General features: G+C 43.3%; 1 protein-coding gene across 2 annotated transcripts in view; it reads right to left on the reverse strand.

Moving 5' to 3' along the window:
* The window catches only part of DPYSL3 (dihydropyrimidinase like 3), a 120009-nt gene that overhangs the window by 51687 nt on the left and 48469 nt on the right, over positions 1-19853 (reverse strand). The gene's annotated exons all lie outside the window — the stretch shown is intronic.

The raw sequence follows: 19853 nt of genomic DNA on the forward strand, positions 1-19853 counted from the left end.
CTCTGGTCCTCAGCTTCTTCAGCTGAGTGAAGGTGTAGCTCTCTAAAAAGGCCCGTTTACGTATCTGTAAAGTACAGATACTAATGCCTACCTCCCCGGGCTACTGTGAGAATTAAATATCATGATGCAGGGTTGGGGCACTTAGAAAAAGCTCCATGGGTGGCAGGCATTACAAATATTACTACTACTACTAATTTCATGATTGTGCTACCACCTCTATTTATTGCTCTGATTATGTACATGTACAATTAAAGGCAAATCCAAATTGCAGTATAAATGTAAGGTAGCTACTACTATTACATATAAAGTGCCTGAGAAATGTGTTGCTCAGGACAGAGTATAAAGTAGAATATAGACTGAAGAAAAGTCAGTGCTTTAGAGATCAATTCATGGCCACCTTTGGTCTGGGTTTATAAGAGAGTTTTGTGTTGTGTTTGTTATTTGGGGGTTTTTTGTTTTGTTTTGCATTGTTCCTTTTAGGCCTCAAATCCATGTGTTATGGGTGAAAGCTCTCTGTCCCATATGCACACTAGGAAACTGGGGTCCAGCTATGTTCAAACGGGATCCTGTGTCCCATTAGCTCAACAGCCTGTGTAAAAGCCAAACGCCTACTTCATCAGGAAGGAGGGCCTGAAATTTCAACCAGGTCTTGATTCTAGGGATAAACAGGTTTAATAATTCATTCCTGAAACGTACACTTGTGTGACTACTGGCTGTGAAGATGTTATGTTAGGTGTATCGGAAGGCAAGGACAAAACAGTCGGAAAAATTAAGCCATGACCACAAATAATAATGTGAAGTAAAAAGAGCGAGGGTAAAACTATAGAGGCAGTGAAATGATCAGTAGTTGCCAGCAGTTTGGGGAGGTAGGGGGTGGGAGGGAGGGGTGAATAGGTGAACAGACAGAGCACTGAGGGTTTTCAGGGCAGTGAAACTATTGCGTAAGATGCTTTAATGGTGGATACAAGGCATTATGCACTTGTCAAAACCCATAGAAAGGTACCCCCAAAATAGAGTGAACCTTAGTGTAAAACTATGGGCTTTCATTAATATCATATCAATGCTGGTTCATCAACTGTAACAAATGTTTACCACACCAATGCAATATGTTAATACAAGGGGAAACTTGGGGGGGGGTGAGTGGGAGGGAGTACATGCGCACTCTTACTACTTCCTGCTCAATTTTTCTGTAAACCTAAAAGTGATCTGTTATACAGCGGAAACTAACACACCATTGTAAAGCATTTATACTCCAATAAAGATGTTTAAAAAAAAAAAAGCGATCTGAAGAACAAAGTCTATTAATTAAGAGAGAGAGAGAGAAATGGGAGAAAAATCCTCTGGTAGAAATCAAAGAAGGGTCCACAGAGGCGAGCCGAGGTGGGTCTTGGGAAAATGGCTAATCTGGACACACAGGTACGACCCAAGGCAAGTGGGGGAACGATAATTCATAACTATAGCATTTACTGAAAACTTCTTACATGTCAGAAACTCTTAGAAGCTTTATGTACATTTTGTTCAATTAATCCTCAACGAAATGAACTATCTGCTGTTATTCTCCCCACTGGGTTGATGAAGACATGGCAGCTTAGGGGGGGTTAGTGCAGGGTCTGGTGTCACATAACCAGTCATTGGGAAAACCAAACGTATCAAGGCAAGAAATGCATTTCAGGGGAAAATTGTGGAAATGGGTGGGGTCCCTGATGCTTTGGATCCTGGAAGAAGGGGATGCAAACAGTGGCTGGCTATGGGGTTTGACCTTTACCCCATAGGTCCTGGGGAGCCGTGGAAGGATTTTGAGAAAATGAGTGAAATACAATCGCAGGGTTAAAAAAAAAAAAAAGCTGACAGAATGGCCATGCTGGAGATAAAGGAAGGAACTAGTTAGAATGTAATAGCAAGCGGTGGGGGGGAAAAAAGGAAGAAAAAGCAACAACCTATATCACTCAGGATGCCAGGAAACAGATGAAATACTCAAATTGGATTATTAAAGTGCACTTAACAAAGGGATTATTTGACAAAGCGTGGGCGGGGTTTAGGGAGATTAAATGGATGGGCAACATCCAGAGCGCACCAAAAGCAGGGAGAAATGCCATCCCCAGGCCCAAGGAGGCCAGAGGAGCTGAAGAGGGCAGCTGTACGGAGAGGGCGCCTGCTGTGACCTCCAGCAGAGGCACGTCGCCACTCCACAGCAACCCAGCAGCAAGGAATCAGAGGGAAAACACCCTGACTTCGTGGTCCACCCTCCCACCAGTCCCCTAGTGGTGCCACATCAACTAAATCCAACCAGGAGCCCAAGGGCAAAGGACCTACTGGTGCAGCCCAGACAGGTCCAGGGTGTGGAGCAGGACAGAAAACCTGGGCGAGGGCAGCTGAAGAGGCAAACAGAAAACATCCAGCCTAGTCCCTGAACATCCAGCCTAGTCCCTGAACATCCAACCATGGGACACAGTTCAATAAACTGCAATACAGCCACACTGGGGATTATGGCGCAGCTACTTTTTAAACAGGTTAAATCTATATCTTGAACTGAAGAAATATCTAAAATAAGTAAGAGGCAATGTGCAAAATACGATACTGTTCTTGCAAAAGCAAACAAACAAATACTATTATTATGTTTCTGTGTGAGCAGGAGAAAGGTCTGGAGGGAGGTATACCAAATTTGTCAACATTAGGTAGGGTAGGGGAAAAGGACGCAAAGGGAGGAGGCATAAGGAACTTTTTTCTTTTCTCTTTCTCCTCTATTTACATACATTATGTCACTAGTTGCACAATGCATATGCCATTTTATAACTTTTAAAAAGGATTTAATATAGAAAATTATAAAAAAGGAAAGAAGAATAAGGAGTTTGCTATGGTCCAGATGACAGCAAGAGTATGGATTAGAACATGTATGGCACACTGCAGAGGAAAGCTGGAATCTAATCAGCAACTGAAGGGGAAGAGAAAGTGACGTGCCACTATTTACAGTAGCCAAGGCATGGAAGCAACCTAAGTGTCCATGGACAGAGGAATGGATAAAGAAGATGTGGTATATATACACAACGGAATATTACTCAGCCATGAAAAAAGAATGAAATAATGCCATTTGCAGCAACATGGATGGACCTAGAGATTATCATACTACGTGAAGTAAGTCAGACGGAGGAAGACAAATACCATATGACACCACTCACATGTGAAATCTAAAAAATGATACAAGTGAACTTATTTACAAAACAGAAACAGACTCACAGACATAAAAGACAAACTTATGGTTACCAAAGGGGATAGGGGTGGGGGAGGGATAAATTTGGAGTTTGGGATTAGCAGATACAAACTACTATATATAAAATAGATAAACAACAAGGTCCTACTGTACAGCCCAGGGAACTATATTCAGTATCTTGTAATAAACTATAATAGAAAAGAATCTGAAAAAGAATATATATGTGTGTGTGTATGTGTGTGTGTATATATATATATATGAATCACTTTGCTGTACACCTGAAACTAACACAACACTGTAAATCAACCATACTTTGATAGACAGATAGACAGATAGATAGATAGATAGGAAGTGAAGTGCCAAAGGTAAATGACATTTCAAGGCAGGTTGGCCAGGAAGAACCGATGAATAAAAATGTAGAAGAGAAACGAGTCACAAACTTGGGGTGCGAGAGTATGAAGAATAATTTTGAGGTGCTGATTAGCCACACACCAAATAGGCAGGAATGGGGACTTGAGATTTAACAGGCTGGTCCGAAGCTGATGGATGGAGTTGAGTTAACCCTACACTGAGATGGCTATACCAACTGAAAGGCAATGAAGGGTAGTACGGACGCCTGGAATGGTAGTCAGGACCTGGATTCTGGTCCCAGCTCTGTGAACCCAAGCAAGGCACTTTGCCTCTCGGGGCTGCTGTCCACTGAATGGGACCCTCTTCCCTCTTTTAGAAGCAGCTCTCTCTCCACTTTGATCATGTGTGCCTGGCAGCTGGCTTTGACTGGGCCTTTGGAATGACAGGAAAGCCCAGTGAATTCCCGCTTTTGCTTCTCAGAAACAAAAAACTCTTTCACTAAATCTGAAAGCCAGCCAAAATGCAATCCCCAGAGGAGCAACGCGGGCTTGGGCCTTGGAATGTGTGAGCGGCACCTTCAAATGACAGGCAATTGCTCCCCATCTATTTGTGAAGGCCACAGGGATTTTTCTCCAAGTCTGACCTTATACTTTTCAATTGGCCAGGGCTGCCTGGGGATTGTGGTTGCAAGCACACAACCACTGGCTTCTGCAACTTCCTAAAACTGGCCCGTGGTGGAAGCATCGACAACGTACGGCTGCCGTGTTGCAGCTCACACCACGTGGCCACAGAAAGGGTCCTTGGAGAGAGAGCATGGGAGGGAGGGACTGTTTCAAAGAGCAGAGATGCTCTCGGTTTGCTCTGCCAAGGAGTCCAGACATCAGAGATTGGGTCTGTACAGGACAGCAAAGGGGCCTGCCTCATCAGTCACTTTGCAGCTGAAAGATCTAAGTGGTGAATCTGCCAGGGCAGCTCAGTGGAATGGTGAAAAAGAGAAGGGCTTTACAGTCACAGCCCTGGCTGTAAAATGAGGACAATGATATCTGCTCCAAAGGACTGAGGTCAGGAGTCAAGCCCAAATTCTGGTGCATGGTAGTGCTCAAGAAATGCACGTTTCTTTCAAAGTTGGACTCAAATCTTCTCATGTCCACATCTTTCACCTGGATGCCTACCCACTCTCACTGCTATCTTTGAAAAGTAGCTTGACTTTTCACCTCTTTTTAGTTTACATATAGGCCTTAACTACCTTCCTATAAGAACCCAAACATACTTCCTAAGGAGTATGGGAAGCAGAGGAGGTGGGGCATTCTCTCTTTTTTCTGGCTCTCTCTTGACACAAGAAGCAGACAGTGGTAATGACTGACTCTCTGGGTCACAGCCTTCTGGTACCTGCAAACCCACGGCTCTGCTTTCGTTTGATAGATTGGTGGTTAAGCACTGACTATTTTTGACTCTTAGGCCCCAAACTTCTCCAAGTTATCTTGACAGAGAAAACTGCAGATGCTCTGAGAACAAGGACTTCAGGAGACCAGGCAGACTTGCAATGAAATGAACCCTTGAAATAAATATAATTGAGGCACCACTGGAAAATTACCGGAACTCAAAAATGAGGCTAGCGGGCAGTTAATCCTGTGACAAAAGGTTTCTTCATCTTCAATGAAGGCTTTACCCAATCGGCACCTCCCGGGATATATTCAAGACTGCTTTCTATTTGCAAATGCTATGCTGACATTACAGGAATTGATTCCCTGTGGCTAAGGGCCCGCAGACTTCATCCCTACCTGCAAAGCCATGAGTTACCCGCTTCTCTTCCCAGTGATCACTGGTTCACATTCTGTGATTCTAACACCAGGAGAATAATCTTCTTTGGAATAGTTCCAAAACAGTCTGTTCTTTTATGACGTGTCTCTGCTCAGAAATGTTTCCAAAAGTGCTAAGGCAACTGAAGTTTACAGTTGCAGGTATTTTCTGCATACCAGAGTAAGATGTGTATTGTGACATGTATTAAATTGTGTCTAAAAGAAATAGCCAAGGAGTTAGGACCTTTGCAAGTCTCTTCAAGTCATCTCAGATGCAGCAGGTTTTCATCTATGTGTTATGAGTTGTGTCTGTTATCCCAAGTCTTTTCATCTTTCATTGATCATTTCATTCACTTGAGGTTAGACCATGGGGCAGATAGTTCAGTTGTCTTCTGATAACCCTGTTTCCTTGACACCCGTTCTCCCTAAACCACTTACTAAGGGAAAGCACATTAGTTTAAAGTAAAGGAACAACATGCCTTTTCATTCATTTATTTATTTATCCATTCGTTCCTTCATTTAACGTTTGTAAATGCCTCCTTTTCACAGTACTAGGGATACACGAGTGAACAAAATTAATTCCCTGCCATTGCAACTGTAGGAATTGAAACAGCAAAGAATAAGTCAGCTAATAAATAAGTACTGCAATTTCAACAGTGATAAGTGACATTTAGAAAGACGGTGAGGGACTTCCCTGGTGGTCCAGTGGGTAAGACTCTGCTCCGCAATCCCAGTGCAGGGGGCCCGGGTTCGATCCCTGGTCGGGGAACTAGATCCTGCGTGCATGCCACAACTATGAAGTCCGCATGCCACAATTAAAGATCCCGCATGCCGCAACTAAGACTCGGCCTAGCCAAAATAAATAAATAATTTTTTTTTAAATTAAAAATTTAAAAAGTTTTAAAAACAGAAAGAGGTGAGGGGATGGAGGCTTGGAAGAAGGTCTGGGACTGCTTCTGATCAGGTCTTCAAAGAGGGCATATCTAGGAGGCTATCAGCCAAACTGAGCTCCACAAGTAAAGACTCCTAGAAAAGATTGCTCCCCACTCCAAGGGTGCAGCAAGGATAGGAGCTCTGAGCTGCAGATAAACACATCAGGTCCAAGTGAGAGTGAGAAGGGAGGATAGCTGATGCCAAGACACCGGGGGCAGTGGAGATAGTCAGGGCCAGGCCACGTGGAACCTTGAGCACCATGGTCTGGGTTTTATTCCAAGTGCAACAGATTTTTGAGCTGGGGAGTGACTTGATCTGATTTACATTTTAAAAGGATGCTTATGCATGGAGAAATGACCTGATGGTTGGCAAAGTGGAAGTACTGAGACCATTGGAGGGTTCCTGCAGTAAGGTGATGGAGGCTCAGCTAGGGTGGTGGCAGGGATGAAAAATGGTGAGAAGTGGCTGGATTAAAATTCTCTTTTAAAGGCAGGGCCCACTAAGTTACACAGCTGCTATATAGCTGAGCTGGGCCTTAACCCCAATATCTGCTGGAAACAAAGCCCGGTCACCTCTTAACTTGATTGTGTCTTCTCACTGATAAAGTCCAAGTAGGTTTAACCCATATGTTTTAGAAATGAGAGACCACACAACCTTAAAACAGGGAGGACACAGCTGCAGGAGAGCCATCCACATTCAATATTTCAAGCACCTTCTGTTTCCCACATCATAACAAGTGGTTTTACCAGCAGCTCAAGTTCATTTGATTTTTTTTTGATTGATTACATATTTATCAGGTCTTATTGTTGAAAACACTTCTAAAATAAGTAATTGTAAAACTCTGGCACAGTTTCCACATCCCCTCATGTTACAGATATACAGGTCTGGTTTCCTGCTTTAGCAAATGTGACCCAGCACACGTAACTGATTCTCCTCTGATGGGTCAGATTTCTTTGGGGCCTGGGGCCCATCACTATGAACATTCATTCTTCATTATGTGTAGCTGTTCACTTTGACGTGTGAAGGTATAAGCCACTGGGAAGACCCTGCAGTAGACCTCAAATACCTTGATTATCTTTTAAAATTTCCCTGATCTCCATTTTTACCCTAAAATCAAGGGCCAAATATTTCCTGTTCAATCGATAAAGTGGATCCCTGGTGATTGAGACTTCAGAGTATATTTTTTCTCTTCCTAACTTTAAGCAACTTGATAACAATGGTTACTAAACCGCTTGGGTTAACTTCAGTGTAGTGGGGGAGGGTTTTAAAGTCAGACAAGGAGATGGATTTGGACCTAACACCACCACTTAGCTAATAAATACGAAACTTTAGAGAAGTTAAATTTCTGAGCCTCAGTTTCCTCATCTGTAAAGTGGAACTAATAATAACTATCCTTTAGGCATGTTATAAGCATGAAATGAGATGCCATATATAAAATTATGATTGAAAATCAAGTTAGTATGGGCTTTGGCATGGCATTATTTCTTAGAAATACTAATTATCTGGGTTTCCCTTTTCTATTCATTGAGAACTTCCCCAGTTTGAAGTTTTGAATTTTAAATGTCTTTGTTCTTAACTTCCCCCCCATATTAGTTTGCAGCTGCCACAACAAACTGTCCCAGACTGGTTGTCTTAAACAACAGAAATGTATTTTCTCACAGTTCTGGAGGCTAGAACTCCAACGTCAAGGTGTTGGCAGGGTTGGTTCCTTCTGAGGCCACTCTCCTTGGCTTGTCGATGGCCATCTCCTCCTCCCTGTGTCCTCACACTGTCTCTCTTGTGTGTGTGTCTGTGTCCTAATTTCTTCTCATAAGACACCAGTCGTACTGGGTCAGGGCCCACTCTAATGACCTTATTTAACTTATTACAAATACAAATGTGACTGTATTATTTCCAAATACAGTCACATTTTGAGGTACTAGGGGGTTAAAACTTCAACACATGAATTTTGAATGGACACAAATCTGCCCGTAACACCCCCCCCCCTCACATTTTCCCCCTGGGGGGGAAAAAATTGTGAGAAAAGCACTGAGCCAGAGCAAGGGAAATGAGTCCTTTGCCTCATGTTTTTAAAAACTATTTTGCTGTGTGACCTTTGGCAAATTATCTTCCCTCTTTGGCCCACTTCTTCTTAATCATTAAAATGAGAGGGTTGCAATAATGGATCGCTTATTTCTCCTCCTGCCCTTAACTGAGCAAAGCTAAGTTGAATTCTCACAGCAAGGAATCTGAGATACAGCATGCAATGAAATAACTGGAATCAAAGCACAACAAAACAAAACAAAAACATGCCTTCTTTATGGAATAAACCTAGATGAATTTTTCTAGAAGCAGAGGATTACATTCAATTGCTTTAAAGTGTTTTAGGTTGTTTAAAGCCCTTTCTCTCTGTAAGGCCATAATTTAAACCAACTTAGTTGGATAAACCAGAAACCCCTCTCTGAATTTATCAATATCCCCAAACAAAGTAATCTCATCAAGACATGGGGCACAGATTGGCTTGGAGGGAAAGAGTGTATGATTTCAAATAAAGGTCTCCTTGAAAGAATTAAGGGGGAAAAAATTTAAAAACAAACACACATACACACAGAAAATGTGAAATTAAAACCAGCTTCCAAGCTTACAGGTTAAGCCATTAAGGCGAGGGAGGGGAAAAAGGAATGGGCATATTTCCTTTCCAGCTGTGCAGCTTTTGGTCCTAAGACACTGTGTACCTCTACAAATGTCAACAGCCTCATTAAGACGGAGGCGGGCAAGGGTGGTGGTGAAGGAACAAATGTGCTCATTGGAGAGCAGGAGAAAACAAAGACAGAAAGCAGAGTTTTCCCTGGAAAATGGCAAAACTGCTGGAGCAAGTGGAGTGATGACAAGAATATAAGACTAAGATTAAAGATACTAGGACTCAAATCAGAGTCTGATACTCACAAGCTGAGCAACTGTGGGCAAGTTACTCAACTTCTCATCCTGGGGTAGCTTTTAATTTAACTTCAGCTAAAAAACAGTAACTGAAAACACACCCACCATTTCATTTTTGCTGTTAGTACCAAGATCTTGGAAACAACCAAAAATATCAAACAAAATGGAATTAATTGAAGCACTGGGATAATATGTAGGTATTTAAAATTATGATATGTTAAAAACAGAGTTGCCATATGATCCAGCAATCCCACTCCTGGGCATATACCTAGATAAAACTGTAATTCAAGAAGATACATGCACCCCAATGTTCATTGCAGCACTATTCACAAGATATGGAAACAACCTAAATGTCCATCGACAGATGAATGGATAAAGAATATGTGGTATATATATACCATGGAATACTACTCAGCCATACAAAAAAGAATGAAATAATGCCATTTGCAGGAACATGGATGGACTTAGAGATTATCATACTATGTGAAATAAGTCAGAAAGAGAAAGACAAATACCATATGACATCACTTATCTGTGGAATCTAAATATGACACAAATGAACCTATCTACAAAACAGAAACAGACTCACAGACAGAGAACAAATTTGTGTTTGCCAAGCAGAGGGGGAGTGGGGGAGGGGTGGATTATGAGCTTGGGATTAGCAGATGCAAATTATTATATGAAGGATGGATAAACAAAAAGGTCCTACTATATAGCACAGGGATCTATATTCGATATCCTGTGATAAACCATAATGGAAAAGAATATAGAAAAGAATGTATATATATATAACTGAACCACTTTGCTGTACAGCAAAAGTTAACACAACATTGTAAATCAACTATACTTCAATTTTAAAAAAGAATAAAATTATGTTATGAAAGAATACTTAAAACATGGAACGATGTCATAATATATTATGGAATGAAAAGCAGAACATAAAATAGCATGAACAATATGCCATACTATTTTAATAAACAGCATATATCGTAGGAAGAAAAAATTTTAGATGGGTATACTCAAACTTTACAATGACTATCACTGAATGATTTCACTGTAGCCTATTTTTATTGTCCTCATTTTTTTTTTTTTTTTTTTTTGGTAAATATTTCTACAACCATCGTGGGTTATTTTTGGTTTTGGGGTTTTCTTTTTTTTTTGTAATTGGAAAAAAATTCCTACTCACTTGGTAAATTTCAGTGTCCTACAGTAAACCAGACAGTTGAAAAAGCCCTAATTCAGTCAGTCTCAAATTGAGACTTGGGTTTCAGTTTCCTCATCTGTAAGGGGTAAGGGGAGACTAGACTGAAAAATTCTTTAAGGAGCTTCTGATTCCTAGAGTTTTACAAAGCCCCATCAAGTCAAAACCTCAGCAGAATCTTTCTTAGGATTTATTCAAGAAGCTGGGGAGGCCAGCATGGGATACAGAATGAGAAAGTGGCATTCAAATCCAACTGAAGAAGAAGCCCTCATTGGTATTTTTGCTAATTCAATGCAAATAGCCTTGGGTGCTGAGCATGGTGGGCAGCTCCCTGGCAAGTTGGCTGTGAAAGTACAACAGTGTGGGGCTGCTCCTGACATTCCTGGAAGCAAGGCTGCTCCGAGGGGAAAGCAGGAGAGCTTCCTGAACCAGGCAGGGCTCCAGAGCCCAACCCCATGCAGACCAGGGCACCAATTGGCTGTGCTTCCCATCTGCCATAACCTGACCCTCATGCCCCACAGGAAATAGGTGTGGAGGAGGACTTAACCCTGGACTTAAGTGAACTCCAATTTGGACCAATGTCTCATGACCCCAGAGGTGCAAGAAGATAAAAGAAGGTAGAATTTAAGGTAGCACCATGGAGTGGGGTTAAGAATGTGGTTCTGAGTCAGTATGAATTTTGGTTCCACCAGTGAAAGGCTTGTGTGATCTTAGGCCAATTTCCTGATCTCTCGAAGTTTCCTCATCAATAAAATGGGAAGACCTAGTTGGAAAGCCAACTACCTAATTGAGTGGTTTTCAGGATTGCAGGAGATAAAGGAAAAAAAGCACTTAATAAATATAAATACATGTTAATTCTTATCATTATTTTAGATGCTTCTGTGACAAGCATCACATTGCTAGGCAAAGAGATGGTGGTCAAAAAAATATTTATTCAATCAAAAATAGAAAAAAGGTATTATTATACATGATTAATTATATAAGACACATTTTAATACACATAGTACTTCAAATGCAATATTTTAAGTTCCATGAATATATTTAATTCTCCCCTTTGTCTTCCCTTATAGATGCTCCCCTTAAAAAGATCTAGTTATTATTATTACACTTAGAGCATTGAGACCATCGACTGTATAGTTTACAGTCAGAAATGAGCTTGGTAAAATGTGCTTTAACTGTCCCCATCCCTCAAACCAAAAATAAGTTTTAGAATAAAAGCTAATAACAGGAATAGCTGCAAGCCCAGAGAAAGCTGACAGATGCAATAGGATGAGGGACCGGAAATCTCTGGAAAAACACATACACAAGCACAAAAACATTCCATTTTAAAATGGCCAACACTACTTGAGAAATGAGAAGGAACTACAGGCTGCTCCTTAGCCAAGCTTTCTGAAAGGTGGCGTTCGCTGTGCAAATGCAGACTAGCCTATCTACTGGCTGCTAACAAATGGAATGACTTGTGGTTTCTGGGCAAAGGCAGAAAGCCCAGAAGATCAGTTAAGATCTCTGTTAGATCCTGGTTCAGTCATGTAGTTTTCTCTATTTGAAAGAGGACATAAAGGTCTCCATTAATTCTTTTAAATCATGTGCAGTAAGAGAAACAATGAATCTGTTTGCAAGTAAGAAGTACCCAGGTAGGCCCCTGAAAGAGGCTGAAAATGAGGCCAGATGCAGAATTTGGAAGAAGGAGAGGAGTGGAGGCCTGAGAAGGAAGAAGTACAAATGATGGATGGACTCCCTGGCACATCTGCCCCAGTCGGGTCCTGGACTACAGTTAACTCTGATTGGTCTGCTAAAGTGCTGTCATGTTTCTCTTCGCCCAGTGACCCCATGCTGTTTTCTTAGAGCCAAGCCTTATCTCTTAAAAGTTAATATTCTAGAAAGTTCTCAGTGAAAGGCAGGATGATGTAGAAGCCAAATGTACACACGTTCTGATCATCTGATCATTTTCTCGCTTGAAATTATTCCTGCAAGGTAAATGTTAAATAAATGTACCCATTCATTCAACGAATGTTTACAGAGGGCTTAACACGTGCCAGCCAAAGGCTACGTGCTGGAGATTCAGTGGCAGTGAAACAAAAAACCATCCCTACCTCATGGACCATCCGTGGCGTTATTTGGCCTTTGGGGGGAAGTTATTTCCATTGCATGGGAGCCATCGCATTTCAAATATTGGCAAAAGCAAGTGAAAAGAGCTTCCGGAGCATCTATAGACTCGGAGCTGTTCCCTGTTGGTTTGCTTGTCTGTTTGACCAGTCTAGATTTGGGGCAACTGTTGCCTTTGTGCCCTTATCAATGGTAGCCTTATCCAGAAGAGACACTGTATGTTCCAGCGAATGAATCGTGGTATTATTTTAATAATACTCATTTAATTTAATACTAAAGCTCTGCTAAGGAAAAAACCTATCAAACAACATTATTCCATTGCTCTCTTGCACAGAGCCTATTAACCAAGTCTACTCTCTGAATGAGAAAAAGGCTAGGATTTTAAGGGTAAAAAACAACCAAAGACCCTTATATCCAACACAGATGTTGGCTGGTCCCACTGAGTTTAAGCCAACAACTACTGCCCTCATCCATTTTCTCACTGCTCTCTCTTCCCTAATGGGGAGGGATCAGAACTCCTCTGCAAATTTGGAACATAGTACAGAGGGCTGACCATGGTCTCAGGAGAAAATAGAAGACAAACTAAAGTCTCACAGGGTCATTTGCACTGGCAGGGACTCGGGGATTATCTAGTTCAATGCCCTCATTTGACTGATGCAGAATCTGAGAGGGATAATAAGGGGTTTGCCCAGAGTCACACATAAATTAGAGGCAAGGGCAGGCCTGAACCGCAATGTGCCAACACTCCATCCAGGGCGCTCTTCCTTTCCCCGTGTCATCAAACAAGAGGGCTCCTTTGCTCTACCTGTCAGAGGAACCCCTCTCTTAAAAAATCAAATCTCATTTTATCCTTCATAGCTCACTATCCAGCCCGTCCATAGAAAAAAAGACTAACTTAGCCAAGAGAACTGTGCCCTTTAGTTCCAGATGTTCCCGTCCGTTCCTGGACCATTCCCGAGCAGAGCTCCCCCATCTGGCTTAGAGCGCCGGGTGTGTCCTCTGTTCCTGGGCCTGGCTGAAGGAGAACAGAGAGCCTGGCTCGTTCTATGTCTGGGAAGAGGACAGGGGCAGAGAGTGAGAAGGGGCCTTGGGCCCAGATCTGCACTTACGCAAGGCAGAAAAATAGCATCTGCATTTCCACCCTGAACACACACATGCTCCTGGGGAAAAGAGCCAGAAGCTAACTCAGACAGCTGGCAGAGCAATGCATGAACCACTATTAGAAGGACATGGACTCAGTCGTTCCAGTGGTGATGTGATAAGGTTTGACCTGACCATTCCCAACCCTTCCACCCTGTGAACACTGGCCCCCATTTGTGAGCTAACAGGTCTGGCTAGCTGGCGGCAAGGGGGTGGAGACAGTCACCTGTGAGTATGGAATTACTGCTTTCCTGCCTATGAAACTAACTCATCTCTGGAGGGATCAATGCCAGGATCTTACTTTTGCAGCTGTGTGACTTTTGTCCAGTTACTTAATCTCTCTGAGCCTCTATCCAGAACACAGAAGGATGGTTAACCATTATAGCTATAGGAGTTGTCATGAGTCAAATGAGATAACCCATGTGATTTGCGCTAAGGCTCTCGATAAATGATAGTGATAAATAATAGCTCCACTATTCTTAGTCCAAGCACTGAGTTCCCTGTAATCTAGTTAACTGGAGAAATGTTCCCCCAGAGAAGTCGTTTTTATACTAGACTCCACATACAGACTAGGGCCAAAGAAGAGGCCAAGTTGAGGGGCTCACCCTATTCCACCAAATTATTTTTTTGGTCTATTTCATATATTGAAATAGATACATATTGAATTTGATGAAAAGGGGGATTTCACAGTAGAAGAGTCTGAAAACAGAGGAGCCTATTTCTCTGGGTTGTCCAGGGTCCTTCTCATTTGTTTCCCTCTGGCTACAGAAAATGGGAGAAAAGGTAAAAGAAGAGCATTGATTTGAGGAGGGTGTGGCCAGGGGGCAGTCCAGTCCTCCGATGAGCATGCATTCCAGGAGGTGATGGCACATGTACATTTCCAGTCCCTTTATGATGAGAAGCAGTGATTTAATCAAAGAGAGGTACATTCACCTCCTAGGGAGACATTCCAACTGTTGTAAACATTTTGTGATTTTTCAAATATAATAAGCAGACATAAACAGTTCTATGAAATATGTCAATGGGTAAAGAAGAGAGGGCCCTTTAGGATACGAAGAGTTTCTTGGTTCTTTTTCAAATCATTTTTTCTCCCTAACTAAGGAGAAGGGACAGAGAAAAGGCCATCCAACAGTGAGTTGTGAAGAAACTGCTAGAAAGCGTATCCATAATCTGTGGTCAGTCTAGGCTAGAAGCTGATTAGGACTGAAAGAAATATAGTTCAACTGAATAAGGAAAATGCCCTTTCTTTAGGTTAAGGGAGAGTCTCTGTATCCAAGTCCAAAGGCAGTCTAATGGCCTCCTTAGCGTGTCAGAAATTAAAGACAAGCATAATTCTGGGAAACACTGTAACATAACTAAAGCAGGAAAAAGAAGAGTTTTTGTATAACATTGTGTTAATTTTTGCTTGTGTTAGAAAACTTGTATTAAAACATTGATCCCTAAGTAGTCACTTCCTACCCCAGACCTTTGTCAAGTCCTCCTTTATTAATTTCCACATTCCGAAGTAGTTCAGATTTTATAAATAAATCAGTGTTTCCTATCTTGCATACATTCGGGGTCCAGAGACCACTGTCCACAGTCACTCCTTCATGTGAGCCTTTCAACATCCGGTGAGATAACGAGGGAGGATTTTTATTTATAAACTGACAGTTCTACTACACAGACTTGAATCCTCTCAGGAAATCTATTCCTCCAGAATTCCCCCAAGTGCCCAGCTGGTTCCGTCACAGCTACTAATAGTCCGAGCTCTCTTTATCCACCTGAGGCATTTTGCTAGTGTTTGAGCAAGAGAAATAACCTGGCTGCGAATCACCACAGACCTGTTCAAAAAACAAAGTAACAAATGAACACCCCAGGCAGGGCTTGAGCTGAGGTTTCTATGATCAGATATCTAAGATGCTTCCCATTCCTAAGTCTTCGATATTTTTCCTCTGTCTTTTCTCTGGAATTTCCCTTCCAAGATGCCTTACACAGAGATCAAGCTGGCTTTGGGTGACATCTCTTCTTTTGGTCTCCCAGACTCTGGTCCTCCATCTCCTAATATTTGCTCCCGATCCAAAGTGACACCCACTGAAGCAAAAGGAAGGCACAGATCCAGGGAAGGAGTTGCACCTGTCCCTTCCCCAGTTTCTAGTCTGGTTCAAGGCCCCCAGTTCAACTGCTGCAGAGATCTGGGTGTTCCTCCATTTCACGTAGCTCCTTTACTTCTCCTCCCAAGTGAAAAATTCCCATGGCACCCACAATGCTCACAATCACACCCTTCAAATGAGATCACAGCGCCCTGACTACGTGCCCTAAACCAAACTCTCCAGGTTGTGTTCTGGACAGAGGATGTGTCTTCCAGCAATCCTAAACATCACACACATACACCCCAACTTTCAATGTGGCAGAAATGAATGAGCTGCAAGATAGTATTTACAGAAATCCAATTAGTATTTGCCGAAAGCCAGTTCTCAGTGATTTGTCTCCTAGAGGGAATTCTGGAGCTCTTTATCCACAGCTTTCAAAATCTCTACTGCAGGTACCTCTGGGAAGTAGCTGAGGCTGTGAAGTCAGAGAAGACTTGTGTTTGATTTCCAGCTTTGCCTCAAATCCTCAGTGTGCAACTCTGGATAACTGACTTCATCTATCTAGGTCTCAATTTCCTGAACTGTAAAATGGGCTTTTCTAGAGACCCTGCTAAAAGAATACAGGTAAAGCACTGGAGCCTAGGTGTTAGATCTCCACCCACTCTTGCAGTCAGCTTCAAGTTGTAGCTTATCTCAGAAGAAAACAATGACTTGCCAAACTTTCTACCTGCAGAATTGAGATGGTCAGCTACCATCCCCCAAGTTTACATTTATTCACTGTAAAAAGTAAGAGAGACCATGTTATAGGATCTAAACCATTTGCCCTACTAACACCACATGATAGTGATGGTAGGGGCAGAACCACCAAGACCAGTGCGGCGGTGAGGGACATGCACTTTGATTTCCGCCAGGTGTGGAGGTTTGAGTCCTGCCTCGAACACTTATTATATCTATGACCCAGGGCAGAAGAAAAGAATCTATACAATAGGGATAACTCTAGTACCTCTCAGACAGTGCTGATTTGAGGGATTAAATGAAACAATGCATATAAGGCACAATACTTGACACAAAATAAACACTCAGTAGGTGTGAGCTATTCTTAGTAGGAACAATTTTTAATTCATTTATTGATTTAACCAATCATCACTAGGCATCTATGTGCCAGGCACTGTGTGAGACAGAGGAGACAGAGGTGGATGACCAGGTCCCTGCTCTGATTGGCTGGGCCACCCAAACTGCTGTCTCTGCCATTTAGAAGCAAGGGCTAGTGTTGGGGTAAGGACATGCAGATTACTCAGGTAGGTGACCTGAGAACAATGAGATCTGAGGCCTGAGCTACTCCCAGGGAAAGCCCCAGCCAATTCTACCAGCGACAGAGAAATAACCCCTTCCAGGTAACCAATAAACACAGGGGTGTAGGAAGGCTTTACTCTCAGGAGGGCAGCAAAAAGAGGTAGAAGGAAAAGCAGAAAATAAGCAAACTAAACGTTACTGTGTCCCCCAAATTGTGCCTGTGAGGCAAAGGTACTCAGCAAGAAAGACTGCCCCCATCAGTCCTCAGACTACAGTGACATTCCAGCTACTGGGTGGGGCAGTTCACAGAATGGAATAGAGAGAGGATAGGAAACTTAACATAAATTCCATAATCTTACCATTTTAAAAAACGGACTAGAATTGACAGCAGGGGACATATGTTCTATTTAGATCTTTAATCATATTTTCAATATATAGAGATCTGTGTCCGTATTTTTGTGTTTTTAGCTATACCTAGGAAGGGTATCTCACCCCTGGTAGTATGTAGATAACCATAGTCATCTACGGACCTGCAAATGTACAAAAATTACAACACTGTTTTGTTCTAAAGTAGAATTCTTGTTCAAGGAAATACAAAAACAAAGCATGAGAAAAATCAACAAATGGATTCCTTGCCCCCAAGGACCCACACTCCCATCCTGCCATGTCCCTCTGCCTCTCCCCAGCCCATACCCCTCTCAACAATGAATGCAAGTCAGGCTGGCTGGAAGAAATTCACAGCCACCGTCCATTCCCATCACAGCTGCCGAAGGCACAGCCTCAGCTTCAAGGCAGAGGCTGTTATGCAGCACCACGCCCCACACGCAGAGAAAGGATGGAAGCCGCACTGAAAATGAAGGATGCACCCCAGAGAAGAGCATCCAAGCGGGAACAAAAGGGAGCCCCCTGCAAACCTGGCCCTGGGATTAGGGCCCAGCCACACTTACAGGGGCTTCTAAGGCTGTTATCATATGGGCTAAATTTCTGTATCTTTCCTTAAAGGTGGCTTAAGTGATACCTAGAAGAATGGGCATGGCTCTCAATGCCATAGCAGAGGCTGAATCCATAAGAAGAACCATTGCAGTCTTCAGACCAAGAAGAAAAAAATAATCTGTTCTCTGCTTATCCCAAATAGGAGAACTGGCAAATGCACACCGGATATAAAGCAAGTGGCATATGTGCGACGTAACTTCCACACATCATAGCATGAGAGCTGAGGTTCATCTCTCCTGAGTTACAGAAATAAGTATAAAAATTGAGCTTTTGTCTCAATCAGCTTTTAAAAAAAATAATACCATCCACAGCTCTTTGCAAAGACAACTGGCACTGAGAAAATACGGTGTATTACAAAAGACTCACTATGCTTTTACAATAATGTGAAGTCAATGATATCAGGTAGTGGGTCAAGGAGGATGGGCTTAAACCCAATGCCTCTACCTGGCGAAAGGATCCCTAAGCATCCCAACTCTGTCCCCCTGGGGAGTGTTGCTTCCCTAGGACCAAGTGGACAGCAGGTAGGGGTGGGGCACACTTGTGTCCGGTGAAGCTCAGGTGCATGAAAAAGGTAGAGTACTGCCATAGAAATAAACCACTTGACAATAAAGTGCAGTAGAGGCAAGAACAGCTTCCTGGTGCCTGCAGAGGGGAAGGTCCTGCACTGCAATCAGGTTGTTCCAAGCCTAACCCAGCAAGTGCAAACAGACTCATGCCCACAGCAAAACCTAGTGGATCCCGGCAAACGAACTACAGTAGCAGGTACAGCACTGCCCTAGGGCAGCTGCAGAGCCTCCCAGGGGCCAGCTGATCACTTCCTTTGTTCGTCTTGCAAAGATGGAGTAGCCATCCATTCCCCCACTTACACACACACTACACACACACACACACACACACACACCCCATTCACTAGAGACAAAGCACAACCGCACTGCTTCGTGCTCAACTAACAAATGACAGTGGGTTTTCTGTTGTTTTTGTCTTGCCCCCTTTTTGAAAATGCCCATTCCAGCCTGTCCTATGTCCCTTCCATTCGAGGCGTCATTTCAGCGCATCCTGGAGGAATCCCGCACCAGGGCGCGGTATTTTGCCGCGAGAGCTGCTTGCTGGACGCCAGCGAAGATGAGGCTTCTGTACCTGATTATGGCACATCTCCTCTCCACCCCGCCCTAGACGCTCGCCCAGCGCATCTGACACCCGCCGGCCGCGGGAGGCTCGGCTTTGCACACAATGGCAGTTGGACACGGCATGCACACAGCGTGCGCCTGCCACCGCAAACTAAAATCTGCTCTAAAAACTCAGCCTTTTCTTGGGATGAGGGGGAGAAATGACGGGAAAAATGTAAATGCATCAAGGGCAAAAAAAAAGTTGGTCATTCTCACTACAGCCACGTTAGCTGTCCAGTCCGAGTATGATGCACCGAAACATGAACTGGGGTGAATACCAGCAAGGAGTGGCCAAGGTGAAGACGGATGTCCAGAAATCCCATCACCGTCGCGCGGTGGTAGGGTCGGGGGGTGGGGGCGGGGAGCCACGGGGCTGGAGCTCAGCGAGGGGCGCGGTCGGGCTACCAAGTACCCTGGGGAAAGGTGTCACCTCTCCATACCCCGCCCCGCCAAAAGGAACCTTCTACAAAAAACACACCTCGCCTGGGGCAGCACACACTGACGACCCAGGCGGCGCGGGGGCGTCCAGGGAGAGCCGAGCCCACTGTGTTACTTGGGAACTACTGGGTGGTGGCAAAGGAAGATAAATAATCCAAAGTTCTCCACGCCACTGTTTGGGTTTCCTCTTTGTTTGGTTTTCCCCAAATCCCAGGGTCGCTCCGTCTGGGTGGCGCCCCG

The sequence above is a fragment of the Eschrichtius robustus genome, chromosome 2, assembly GCF_028021215.1.
Source record: "Eschrichtius robustus isolate mEscRob2 chromosome 2, mEscRob2.pri, whole genome shotgun sequence".
NCBI lineage: Eukaryota > Metazoa > Chordata > Mammalia > Artiodactyla > Eschrichtiidae > Eschrichtius > Eschrichtius robustus.